The sequence below is a fragment of the Nicotiana attenuata genome, chromosome 9 (assembly GCF_001879085.1).
Source record: "Nicotiana attenuata strain UT chromosome 9, NIATTr2, whole genome shotgun sequence".
Taxonomy (NCBI): domain Eukaryota; kingdom Viridiplantae; phylum Streptophyta; class Magnoliopsida; order Solanales; family Solanaceae; genus Nicotiana; species Nicotiana attenuata.
In genome coordinates this window covers 20,193,348-20,207,042 of record NC_031997.1, presented here as the reverse complement: position 1 = coordinate 20,207,042, position 13,695 = coordinate 20,193,348, and the positions used below count along the sequence as shown (strand labels likewise).

Genomic DNA, 13,695 nt, shown 5'->3' with positions numbered 1-13,695 from the left:
TCAATAATAACTTCGACAGAAGTAAATGCCCAAAACAATAACTGATGCGTCACACATCCCGATTCCGCCATATAAACAATAACAATATTAATATTTTCAACAATGACAGTATCAATATCCTCCCTTATTTCACCCCGTTGTGGCGCGCAACCCGATTCCACCTGTCCTCCCTTATTACACCTTGTTGCGGCGTGCAACCCGATCCCACCAGACAGTCACAATCCTCCCTTATTCCTCCTGTTGCGGCGTGCAACCCAATCCCAACATATGTATATATCAACACCAGTCACAAGAACAAACACAAGGTGTTTCACAAGTTAACTCAATTTTCACAATTCCTATACTCCAACTACATAAAGGAGTGTCGCCCCGATTATGAAACTTCACTCATGAAACCAAATCAGTGAGGCCAACCAACGCGCATCATAAGGCACCAATCAATCAGTATAAACCAACAGGACAATAAAAATGAAGCTACGAAACTTATAATACCTCAACGGAAACATCAACAACTAACATGTAACATCTGAGTAATTCGATGAAGAGAACCCAATTTACATGAGCAATTAGACACGGGACATTTTTGATCAAGTAGCAATTAAGGAACATAAGCATTTATGATCAACTAGACATTAAGGCATGGGGATATTTATGACCAAATAGCAGTTAAGGCATGGAAACAGTTTAAGCAAGTAGCAAATAGGACGAGAAATAGTATAACAGGGGAAGGGAAGCAATCTACAAATGGAATTTGGTGGCGCATAGGTACTCGTCACCACACCTATACGCCACACACATGATATTTCATTTAGCATATAAGTCGGGAGCTCCTATTCCCTCAACTCAAGGTTAGACCAAATGCTTACCTCGATTCCACGGACAAATTAAGCCTCTACTATCGCTTTACCTCTCGGTTCTACTTCCAATTCTCTTGTGTCTAGCCACAAATTACTTAACGATATCAGTAAATGCTAAATAAACCAATTCTAATGCATAAAAATAGTTTTCCCAATGTTTTCCCCAAAAAGTCAAAAATTGACCTCGGGCCCGCTTGGTCGATACCCAAAGTTCGAACCAAAACCCGATCACCCATTCACTCACGAACTCAAATATGTAATTAGTTTTGAAATCGGACCTCAATCGAGGTCCAAATTCTCAAAATTTGAAAATCCTAACTTCTACCCAAAAACACCCAATTTCCCATGAAAAACCCTAGGTTTTGAAGTGAAATCATGTAAAAAGTTATAGATTGAAGAAAATAAGTTAGAAGTTGTTTACCTATGATTTGGGGAAGAATCTCTCTTTGAAAAATCGCCTATGTGATGTTTAGGTTTTGAAAAGTTGTAAAAATGAAGTTGAATCCCGTCTGAAATCCCTCTTACAGTCCTCAGATGTTGCAATTGCGAGCAGGGTTTCGCAATTGCGAACCCTTTAGGATTCTGCTATCTTCGCAATTGCGAAGAATATGTCGCATTTGCGACCTCTAACTCTTTCGCATTTGCGACCAAATTCTCGCATTTGCGAGAATGGCCTGCTCAGGCTTGGTTCGCATTTGCGATATTGAGGTCGCATTTCCCAGGCCTGACCACTTCGCAATTACAAAGCTTGATCTTGCAATTGCGAGATCAGAGGCTTGGGAAAAAATACCAGACACCGGCTGCAATTTTTCCAAGTCCAATTCACTCCGTGGCCTATCCAAAACTCACCCGAGCTCTCGGTGCTCCAAACCAAACATGCACGCCAGTCTAAAAATATCATACGGACTTGCTCGTATGATCAAATCATCAAATTAACATCAACAACTACGAATTTAACCTCAAATTCATGAAATCACCCAATAACATTGAAATTGTCATTTTCTCAACTATAGGTCCGATTTATACCAAACCAATTTCGATTCTTACCAAATTCAAAGATTCGACTTATTTATTATTTTAAATCTGTATCGGGCTCCGAAACCAATATACGGGCCTGATACCATCAAGAAAATGCATCATTTCACTTCTAAAAGCCTTCATATTTTCCAGCAAATAATTTTCTTTAAAAATTCTTTTCTCGGGCTTGGGACTTCGGAATTCGATTCCGGGCATATTTTACTACGGACCCTATGAGATCGTCGGATCACGGGTCCGGGTCCGTTTACCAAGAATATTGATCAAAGTCAACTTTAATAAATTTCAGAGGACAATTTCATTATTTTTCTAACGTTTCACATAAAGGCTTTCTGGAAATGCGCCCGGACTGCGTACGCAAATCAAGGTAAGACAAAAAGAGTTTTTTAAGATGTCGGAACACAGTTTTGACTTCTAAAACAAGAGATCCTTTAGGGTCATCACAATTACATGTGGTTTGGAAGTGGGAAAAACTACGCCCCTAGATTTTAGGAGTCTGTTGCAGTCATGACACTTAATAACCATTGTCAATTTACTTGGCTAATATACGGCTTTGTTAATAGATTGGTGAGTCAATGATAAAGTTTCAGTATCGTGCCTGCTCTACAATATCTCAAGAAATATAGTCTCTAATTTAGTCCATATGTTTGTCAATGATGCTAGCATATAACAAAAATAGACGTATACCTATGTCTAACATTTTTGGGAAGTAGCCATAATATTGCAACGTGGTGGACAATTCAATTCCTGCCAAGTAGTGGGGTTGTCCTCATTGTGGGCCCTTAGTAATATGTCATTGTGACGACCCGACCCGTCGTCACGTGAGTTACCGCCCCGTTTCCCCCATTTTCTGCTTCTTTATGCTTCATTATAGGAGTCTTGTGTGAACGAGTTGATATGGATTGGTTTTAGAAGGAAATGAGACACTTAGTCTCTTTAAGGAAGGTTTATTTTGGAAAAGTCAACCGGATGTTGACTTATGTGTTAGAGGGCTCGGATGTGAAATACGATGGTTCGGTTAGCTTCAGGGGATGATTTGACTTAGGAGCGTGATCGGAAGTGATTTTGGAGGTCCGGTGTAGAATTAGGCTTGTATAGGCGAAGTTAGTCTTTTGGCGAATTTCGGTTGATAGGTGAGATTTTGATCCGAGGGTCGGAATGGAGTTCCAAGATTGGCTGTAGCTTCGTTATGTGATTTGGGAGGTGTGTGCAAAATTTCAGGTCATTCGGAGATGATTTGGTTGGGTTTATGATCAAATGCGTGTTTCGGAAGTTTTAGAAGAACTTAGGCTTGAATCCGATGTAATTTGATGGTTTTGGTGTTGGTTGAGGTGTTTTGATGATTGGAGCAAGTTTGAATGATGTTTAAGATGGGTTGGCACTTTTGGTTGAGGTCCCGGGGGCCTCGGGGTGATTTCAAATGGTCAATCGGACCAATTCTAGCATGTTGAAGTTGCAGATTTTCCAGCTGAAGTGTTGCAGAGATTTGCTCATCGCGATCGCGAGGGGGTGTCGCGATCGCGTAGAGGAAAATTGGGAGGCTGGAACTTTGTTCATCGCGTTCGTGCTCAGTGGTTCGCGATCGCGTAGGTCTGGGAGCTAGTGCATCGCGTTCGCGGAAGGATAACCGCGTTCGCGTAGAAGGATTTGAAGTTCCATAATAATTGTTCTTCGCGTTCGCGACACAAGGCTCGCGTTCGCGTAGTAATATCAGCTAGAGCATCGCGATCGCGGATGAGGCTTCGCGTTCGCGAAGGGTAAAATGGGCCAATGGAATTTTTGTGCATCGCGAACGCGAGAAGGCCCTCGCGTTCGCATAGAGTAAAAGGTCACCTGGGCAGAATTAATTTAAGTCATTTTGTTCCGCGAGCTAGGTTATTTTTCCACCATTTTTGAGCATCCTTGAGAGCTTTTAGACGGGAATTGAAGGGGATTTCGACTAGGATAGATTGGATGTTCTATGACCTAATTACATGATTTAACGGTAGAATCAGCCTAGAAATTCATGAAAATTTATCAAAAAGGGGGAAGAACTAGGGCTTGAGTTTTGGTATTTCAAATTGGATTTTGATGGGTCATTTGAGCTCGGATTTGGGATTTCTTGATATGTATAGAATCGCGGCGAGATAAGGAATCCATTGATGTAAAATTTTCTAAAATTCGAGAAATGGGCCCGGGGCTCGGGTTTCGCAAATTTCATGATTTTCGATGTTTTTCGATTATTTTCGATTGGGTTATGTTCCCTTAGCCTATTGTGACGTATTCGTTGTGGTTTTGGTCAGATTCGACGCGCGAGGAGGCCGATTTGCGAGGCAAGGGCATAGCGAGCTAGGATTATGGCCGCTTAATGACGAGCGCGGGGTTGTTTACTACTGGGGATTGTGACTTGGTCCGTCCTGATTGATATTTTTACCGTGTATTTGGCTGAGAAGTGTTTGTTATCAACATGAGTTGGGACTATTGCCATATTTTGGGCTTCATGCCGACTACTTGAATCCTTCGTGGATTTTTATCACTGTTTTCCTCACTATTTTGATATACTACATGAACTCAATCCTGTTGATTATACTGTTTTACAAACTCAGCCGCTTTAATTTAACTTTGAGACTTAAATGATATTCCACTGTTCTTTGGGCTGAGCACTGCTATTTTATTGATGCCCGAGGGGCTTATGATGTTCTCTGGAGTGAGTGAGGCTTTCAGGCCTTGTGAGTGATGTGAGGAGGCTTTCAGGCCTTGTGAGTGATGTGAGGAGGCTTTCAGGCCTTGTGAGTGATGTGAGGAGGCTTTCAGGCCTTGTGAGTGATGTGAGAAGGCTTTCAGGCCTTATGTTGATATAGCGCTTGGGCCGTAAGGGACCCCTCTGGAGTCTGCACACCCATAGTGAGCGCGGGTACCCATATGATCTGAAAGTGAGCCCGAGGGGCTGATATTATGCTGAGTGACTGATACTGAGCCCGAGGGGCTGATACTGTTCTGAGCGATTGATACTGGGCCCGAGGGGCAGATTTCTACTCACTATTTACTTGTTGTTTTACATGATTTACCTGTTTCTAAAAGGAGATTTCATTTGACTCTTTACTGTTTTACTGCTTTAAGTGATTTACTGCCTGATATAGAATTGCCTTGTACACTTATGTGTTTTCATGCCTTCGGTTATTATTTATTATTGTTACTCACTGGGTCGGAGTACTCACATTACTCCCTACACCATGTGTGCAGATTCAGGCATAGCAGAGTCCGCACCTGAGCACTGATTCCTTCCAGACCAGGCAGCGAGTTGGAGTTACGAGGTAGCTGTTGACGTCCGCAGCCCCTTGTCTCCCTTATCTTACATTATTTATGTCTTCTTCAGACTATTGTATTGGATATTACACTTTGTAGGCTTATAGCAAACTCTGTAGTAGCTCATGACTTGTGACACCCCGGTTTGGGCTGTGTCGGGATGGTTTCCCCTTGTTATTATCGTTGTTCCCGCATTGGTTATCTTAAACATGTGTTAGAATCGTTAATGTTAATTAATTGCTTTAAAAGAGGTATTTGCGTTGTTCTGGCTGGCCTTGTCTTCACGAGAGGCGCCATCACGACCGGATTCGGGAATTGGATCGTGACATTCATTATATGATGTTGTAGCAAATGTCATTGTAGATGTAGATAAAATCTAAAGTAAGGCCATTATGTCATAGTGCTAAAATTAAGATTTAATGTAAATTGAGACGGAATATAAAGATGTTGCCTCCTTTTATATCGTCAATAAATATATGCATCCTAATCCTCTTGCCAAAGTCATACCAATCTTTCGTATTTCAGTTTGAAAGAAACATAACTCAATAAGGAAACTAAAGAATGTGTTCCATTAGTGCTAAAGATTTAGACAAGCCTCATGCAGTTTGCATACTGTATTCTGCCCAAGGCCACATTAGCCCTATGTTAAAATTAGCCAAAATACTCCATCACAAAGGCTTTCATATTACCTTTGTGAACACTGAACACAACCATAGGCGTCTTCTTAAGTCCAGAGGCCCTGATTCGCTCATTGGATTGCCATCCTTTCGTTTCGAGACCATTCCCGATGGCCTCCCGCCATGTGACCCTAATTATACACAAGATATTTCTTCTCTTAGTAAATCCATTACCACCACTTGTTTGGGTCCTTTCAAGGAGTTGCTTGCCAAGCTTAACGATACTTGCACCTCAAACGTACCACCCGTACGTCTCGAGCATCGTTTCTGATGGTGCCATGAGCTTCACTCTGGATGCTGCTCATGATTTGGGAATCCCGGAAGTTCTCTTTCGGACCCCAAGTGCTTATGGTTTATTAGGTTGCATGCATTATTGGGATCTTGTTGAGAAAGGATACACTCCATTTAAAGGTATAGATTACCCCCCCCCTACCCCCCCCCCCCGCCTTTTAAAATGGTCTTGCCTAATAGTATCTTTGGGCCTTAACTTTTGTTATTATTATCTTTAATTCCTTCTTATCTTTAGTTCGTTAATCTTCTTGTGGATTGCAGATGAAAGTTACTTAACAAATGGGTAATTGGAGACAACTTTGGATTGGATACCAGGCATGAAAGGCATACGTTTGAAGGATCTTCCGAGTTTCTTCAGGACAACAAATCCAGACGAATACATGATCGAATCCTTATCCAAGAAACTGAGAGAAGCAACATGGCTTCGGCTATTGTAGTCAATACATTTGAGAGATTAGAGAGAGAAGTTCTTGAATCACTTCAGAGCCTTCTTCCTCCGGTCTATACCATTGGGCCGTTGCACCTTCTTATGAAACATGTTGATGACAAGAACTTGGAGGACTTAGGATCAAATCTTTGGAAAGAAGAAAACATGCATCTAAAGTGGCTTGATTCCAAGAAACCAAATTGTGTTGTTTATGTCAATTTTGGAAGCATCACTCTTATGACTCCAGACCAACTTATTGAATTCGCCTGGGGACTTGCCAATAGCCAGCTGGATTTTTTTGGATACTTAGGCCTGATATTGTATGAGGCAAAAAAGCAGTTCTTCCACCTAAATTCCTAGAAGAAATTAAAGAAAGAGGGATGTTAGCAAGTTGGTGCCCAACTAGAGCAAGTCCTTAGCCACCCTGCGGTTGGAGGTTTCTTGACCCACAGTGGATGGAACTCGACACTCGAAAGTATTGGCAGTGGAGTGCCAATGATTTGCTGCCCATTTGTGACGACCCAAAGGGTCATCACCTATTTTCTTACTCATTCCGTGCTTCCGAGGCCTTGAACACCTCATTTAGGGTTGCCTCGATTTGCGTGCGCAGTCCGGGCGCGTAGCCGAAAAGCTTAAATATGAATTCTGTGAGAAAAATGCTAAATTTTGATATTAATTTGAAAAAAATTTGACTTCGATCAACATTTTGGGTAAACGGACCCGGCCCGTGATTTGACGGTCCCGGAGGGTCCGTAGGAAAATATGGGACTTGCACGTATGCCCGCAATCAAATTCCGAGGTCCCACGCCCGAGAAATGAATTTTTGTGTGAAATTATTTTCTGAAAATAATTATGGAAATTGGAAATGAAATTTGCTTAAAAGACTATGGTATCGGGCCCGTATTTTGGTTCCGGCGCCCGGTACAAGTCTTATATATAGTTTAAGCACTTTCTGTAAAGTTTGGTTGAAAACGGACATCGTTTGACGTGTTTCGGACTTAAAATGGAAATTTGATGTTTTGAGAAAACTTGGAGGAAATTATGAATTTTGAGGTTTAATTCGATGTTTATGATGTTATTTTGGCGATTTGATCGCGTGGATAAGTCCATAGGTTGTTTTTGAGGTTGTGTGCATATTTGGTTTGGAGCCCCGAGGGCTCGGGTGAGTTTTGGATAGGCGTCGGAGTGCATTTTTAACTTAGGAAAAAAATCTGGTATTTTTCTTCTGTGATCTTCGCATTTGCGAAGATGAGTCTCACAATTGCGAGCTCGCAAATGCGACGCCTTGAGTCGAGGCATGGGATCGCAAATGCGATCCATTTGCTCGCAAATGCGAGGGGAGGACGAACGCAAACGCGATCTTGTGTTCGCAAATGCGAAAACTAGCAGTCTAGTAAGGGTTCGCAAATGCGAACCCAGCTTCGCATTTCCCACAAATGGTCGAGGTTCGCAATTCCCATATCTGCAGCCCAGCAATTTTTATACTTAGTCGTTTTTGAGTCATTTTTCACCCCATTTTCAAAACACAACTCCTTTGGGCGATTTTTCAAGAACAAGTTTCATTCCAAATCAATTGTAAGTCGATTTTACTCAATTCTTTCAATCATTAACATCATTTAACATGTTTTCCCCTTAAAATCAATGATTTTCATGGGTGAAATTGGGGGTTTTGGGTAGAACCTAGGTTTTCTAAAAATTGGGGATCTGGACCTCAATTTGAGGTCCGATTTCAAAATAAATTACATATTTGAGTTTGTGGGGGAATGGGTAACCGGGTTTTGGTTCGAACTTCGGGTTTTGACCATGTGGGCCCGGGGGCAATTTTAGAATTTTTGGGAAAAACTTGGAAAATTTATTTTTATGCATTCAAATTGATTCATTTAGTGTTCATTAAAGTAATTGAGCAATTTGTGACTAGATTCGAGCGGATTGGAGGTGGAATCACGGGGTAAAGCCATAGTTGAGGCTTGAGTTGAGTTCAAGGCATCGAGGTAAGTGTTTGGTTTCACCCTAGCTTGAGGGAATAGGAGTTGAATCTGGTTTGCTACTTGCTAATTGATCGAGTACGATGTATAGGCATGGTGACGAGTTTCTATACATTGGTGTCTAGCATGACCGTGAGTCCTTATAATGCGATTATCATGACTTGGTTGTAATTTCCGTGCTTATTTGAGGATTTCTATATATTGTAAAGGACATGTGAAAGACAATATGATCATTTGATTTCGAGGAGCATTGGCTCGAATGATAAAGTGAATTATAAAGTAAGAAATGAAAGAAAGAGGAAGTGTTATTGGTTATTCCCTTGCCGGGGCGTTTTGTTGATTTTGTTGGTTTTTCTCCCTTGCCGGGGTATTGAGATTATTGATATTGTTCCCTTGCCGGGATTTAATTGTTCAACTGTATTCCCTTGCTGGGATTTCCTTCAATACTTGTTTACTTCCTTGCCCCTTAATTGTGACTGTTGTTTGGGTGAGGTAGAGTGATAGATATGATAAATGATATGGATCGGGTTGCACGCCGCAACAATGATAAATGATATGGATCGGGTTGCACGCCGCAACAATGATAAGTGATATGGATCGGGTTGCACGCCGCAACAATGATAAATGATATGGATCGGGTTGCACGCCGCAACAATGATATTTATGGATCGGGTTGCACGCCGCATCAGTGATAGAATATATTTGGGATCGGGTTGCGCGCCGCAACGATAATTGATATGAAGTATTTATTTTGGGTAATTGTTTCTTGTCCGCTGTACAATCTGAGCTGCCCTTAGATTGTTATTTTGGATTTACTGGTAATATTGTTATCTCCCCGCAGCATGCTTCCCCCCTCCCATATTGCTTACTTGTCTTGTATTTTCGAATCCGTTGTATATATATATATATATATATATATATATATATATATATATATATAAAACAGGTTTATATGGTAGTCCAGTCTAGCCTCGTCACTACTTCGCCGGGGTTAGGCTAGACACTTACCAGCACATGGGGTCGGTTGTGCTGATGCTACACTCTGTGCTATTTGCACAGGTCCAGGTTTCGAGCAGCAGCAACAGCATTAGCACGGGAGCAGACCTTCAGTCCATCGAGACACCGAGGTAGCCTTGCAGGCGTCCGCAGGCCCGGCGTCTCCTCTATCCTTACATTAGACTGTCATCTCATTGTATTCGAGATAAATAGATTTATGTTTCTTTCAGACTTTGTATTTAGTACTCCTTAGATGTTCGTGAGTATGTGACTCTAGTTCTTGGGTAGAGATACATGTTGGGATTCCATGTTTTATTCAACTATCTAAATTTGAGACTTTCGCTTATGATCTTAATTCAGTTGCTTTTATTCTAACGCTGTTAATTATAAAAAAGGAACAGGTGTTTAAATGAAAAGTAGTTAAGCTTGGCTTGCCTAGCTCCTATTAGTAGGCGCCATCACGACCCCCCCCCCCCCCCCCCCCCCCCCGAGGGTGGGAAATCTGGGTCGTGACAAGTTGGTATCAGAACTCTAGGTTACATAGGTTTCATAACTCACGGACAAGCTTAGTAGAGTCAGAGGGATCGGTACGGAGACGTCTGTATTTATCCCCAGAGGCTACCGAGTTAGGAAAAGTTTCACATTTGTTCTTCCTTGTCGTGCGGTATGGTTTCTCAATGCTAATTGAATTTCTACTCTCACGTGCTTCCCCATCTTCCGATCAGCAGTCCGAGCCCCAGACAGCTCCCGCTAGGGGCAGAGGAAGAGGCAGCACCAGCGGCGGAGCCTCAAGTTGACTTTGAAGAGGAGGTTCCGGCCCTAGCCGCAGCAGTTTCGGTGGGCCCAGCTCAGGTCCCAGAGGGGTTTATTGCTACCCCAGTTCTTCAGGACGCTTTGGTCCGGTTGGTGGGCCTCATGGAGAGTGTCACCCGAGCAGGATTGCTTCCTGTAGCACCAGCCACTTCTCAGGCTGAAGGAGGAGCCCAGACTTCTGCTACACGTACTCCGGAGCAGGTAGCTCCCCAGGGTCAGATTCCAGTGGTTCAGCCAGCTATGGCAGTTCAGCTGGGAGTAGTTGCTCAGACCGGCGATGGAGCGACTATGTCCGCAGATGCTTTGTGGAGGCTGGATAGGTTCACCAAGCTCTTCACTACTACATTCAGCGGTGCTTCTTCTGAGGACCCCCAGGATTTCTTATGTAGCTGCCACGAGGTTCTTCGGAACATGGGCATTGATCCCAAAATAGCATAACCTAATAATTGTTTTGCCAATGAATGATTTCTCGCAACAGAATTAAGGAACTCAGTTGAGTCCAATGGAGTTGATTTTGCTGCATTTCGCCTATCTGGATCCGCCAAGACTTGGTGGAGGGATTTTTGTTTAGCTAGACCAGCATGGTCGCCGTCTTTGACTTGGGATCAGTTTTCAGAGTTGTTCCTGGAGAAGTTTCTCCCCGTTACTCAGAGGGATGCTTATCGGAGGCAGTTTGAGCGCCTCCAGCAGGGTTCTATGACGGTCACTCAATATGAGACCAGGTTCATTGATCTAGCTCGCCATGCTCTTGTCATACTTCCCACTAAGAGAGAGAGGGTGAGGAGATTTATTGATGGTTTGATTCGGCCGATTCGTCTCCAGGTGGCTAGGGAGACTGGTAGTGAGATCAGCTTTCAGGAGGCGGCCAATGTGGCCCGCAGAGTTGAGATGGTTTTGTCACAGGGAGGTGGTCACGGGGGAGACAAGAGAGCCCGTCATTCCGGCAGATTTAGTGGTACCTCGTCTGGAGGTAGAGATTCATATGGTAGAGGCTATCCTCCTAGGCCCTTTCAGTCAGCTCTCCAGGTTTCTCACGGTGCATCAGGTGGCCGTGGTTCTCAGGCACACTATTCTAATCAGCAGTCATTCAGTGCACCGCCAGCTCCTATCAGAGCACCGCCACTTCAGAGTTTCCATGGAGGTCATTCAGGTCGGCAGGGCTAGCCACAGCGTTCGGAGGGATGTTATGAGTGTGGTGAGTATGGTCACATCAGGAGGGCTTGCCCGAGATTGAGGGGTACTCAGTCGCAGCAGCAGGGTCCCCGTCCTATGATTCAGGCACCAGATGCTCCGCAACCAGCTAGAGGTGGAGGTAGAGGTACCAGAGGTGAAGGTAGAGGTCATAGAGGTGGAGCTCAGACCGCCAGAGGTGGAGGCCAGCCAGCAGCAGGCCGTCCCAGGGAGGTAGATCAGAGTGGTGGGGCCCATCCCCGATGTTATGCTCTTCAGGCTAGGCCCGAGGCAGAGGCTTTAGATGGAGTCATTATAGGTACGGTTCTGGTTTGTGATAGAGATGCTTCAGTGTTGTTTGATCCGGGGTCTACGTATTCGTATGTGTCATCCTATTTTGCCCCGTATTTGATCATGCCTAGTGATGCATTGGGTATTCCTGTTTATGTGTCTACGCCGGTGGGTGATTCCATCGTGGTCGATCGAATCCATCGCTCTTCTGTTGAGGTGATTGGGGGTCTAGAGAATCGTGTAGATCTGTTGCTTTTAGATATGGTCGACTTTGATATCATATTGGGGATGGACTAGTTATCACCCTATCACACTATCTTGGACTGCCATGCCAAGACCGTGACCTTAGCTTTACCGGGTATGCCTCGTTTAGAGTGGAGAGGGACTCCAGGTCATTCTACCCGCAGTGTCATATCGTATGTGAAGGCTCGGCGTATGGTCGAGAAGGGGTGTTTGGCTTATTTAGCTTATGTTCGGGATTCCAGTGCTGAGGTTCCCTCTATCGATTCTGTGCCCGTTGTTCGTGATTTTCCTGATGTTTTTCCTTCAGACCTGCCGGGTATGCCACCCGACAGGGATATTGATTTCTGCATCGATCTAGCTCCGGGCACTCAGCCCATTTCTATTCCGCCATATCGTATGGCCCCGCCGTAGTTGAAAGAGTTGAAAGAACGGTTGCAGGATTTGCTTGAGAAGGGTTTCATTAGACCCAGTGTCTCACCTTGGGGTGCGCCGGTATTATTTGTTAAGAAGAAGGATGGGTCAATGAGAATGTGTAATTATTACTAGCAATTGAACAAGGTAACGATCAAGAATAAGTATCCACTACCGAGGATTGATGATTTGTTCGACCAGCTTCAGGGTGCCAGGGTATTTTCCAAGATTGACTTGCGATCTGGCTACCATCAGTTGAGGATTAGGGCATCTGATGTCCCTAAGACAGCTTTCCTCACTCGGTATGGGCATTATGAGTTCTTGGTTATGTCATTTGGGTTGACAAATCCCCCAGCAACTTTCATGGACTTGATGAACAGAGTGTTCAGGCCTTATGTGGATTCATTCGTGATAGTGTTTATTGATGATATATTGATATATTCCCGCAGCCAGGAGGAGCACGAGCAGCACCTTAGAGTGGTTCTTCAGACTCTGAGGGATAGTCAGTTATATGCCAAGTTCTCCAAATATGAGTTCTGGCTGAGTTCAGTTGCATTTCTGGGTCATGTTGTATCAGCTGAGGGTATTCAGGTGGACCCAAAGAAGATAGAGGCAGTCAAGAACTGGCCTAGACCAGCATCAGCTACAGAGATTCGGACGGTTCGTGGAGGGATTTTCATCTATTGCTGCCCCGATGACCAGATTGACCCAGAAGGGTGCCCAGTTCAGATGGTCGGATGAGTGTGAGGCGAGCTTTCAGAAGCTCAAGACAGCTCTGACTACGACACCGGTGTTGGTTTTGCCCACAGGTTCAGGGCCCTATACAGTATATTGTGATGCTTCCCGTATTGGGCTTGGCACAGTGTTGATGCAGGATGGCAAGGTCATTGCCTATGCTTCGAGGCAGTTGAAGATTCATGAGAAGAATTATCAGTGCATGATTTAGAGTTGGCAGCCATAGTTCACGCCTTGAAGATTTGGAGGCATTATTTGTATGGCATGGCGTGTGAGGTGTTCACTGATCACAAGAGTCTTCAGTACTTGTTCAAACAAAAGGAGTTGAATTTGAGGAAGAGGAGATGGTTGGAATTGTTGAAGGATTATGATGTCACCATTTTATATCATCCGGGGAAGGCCAATGTGGTGGCCGATGCTTTGAGTAGGAAGTCAGCCAGTATGGGCAGTCTTGCTTATATTCCGGTCAGTCAGAGGCC

At 43.9% G+C, this 13,695-nt stretch overlaps 1 pseudogene; it reads left to right on the top strand.

Moving 5' to 3' along the window:
• LOC109232562 overlaps window positions 5,739-13,695 on the top strand; it is a 10,606-nt pseudogene continuing 2,649 nt past the window's right edge.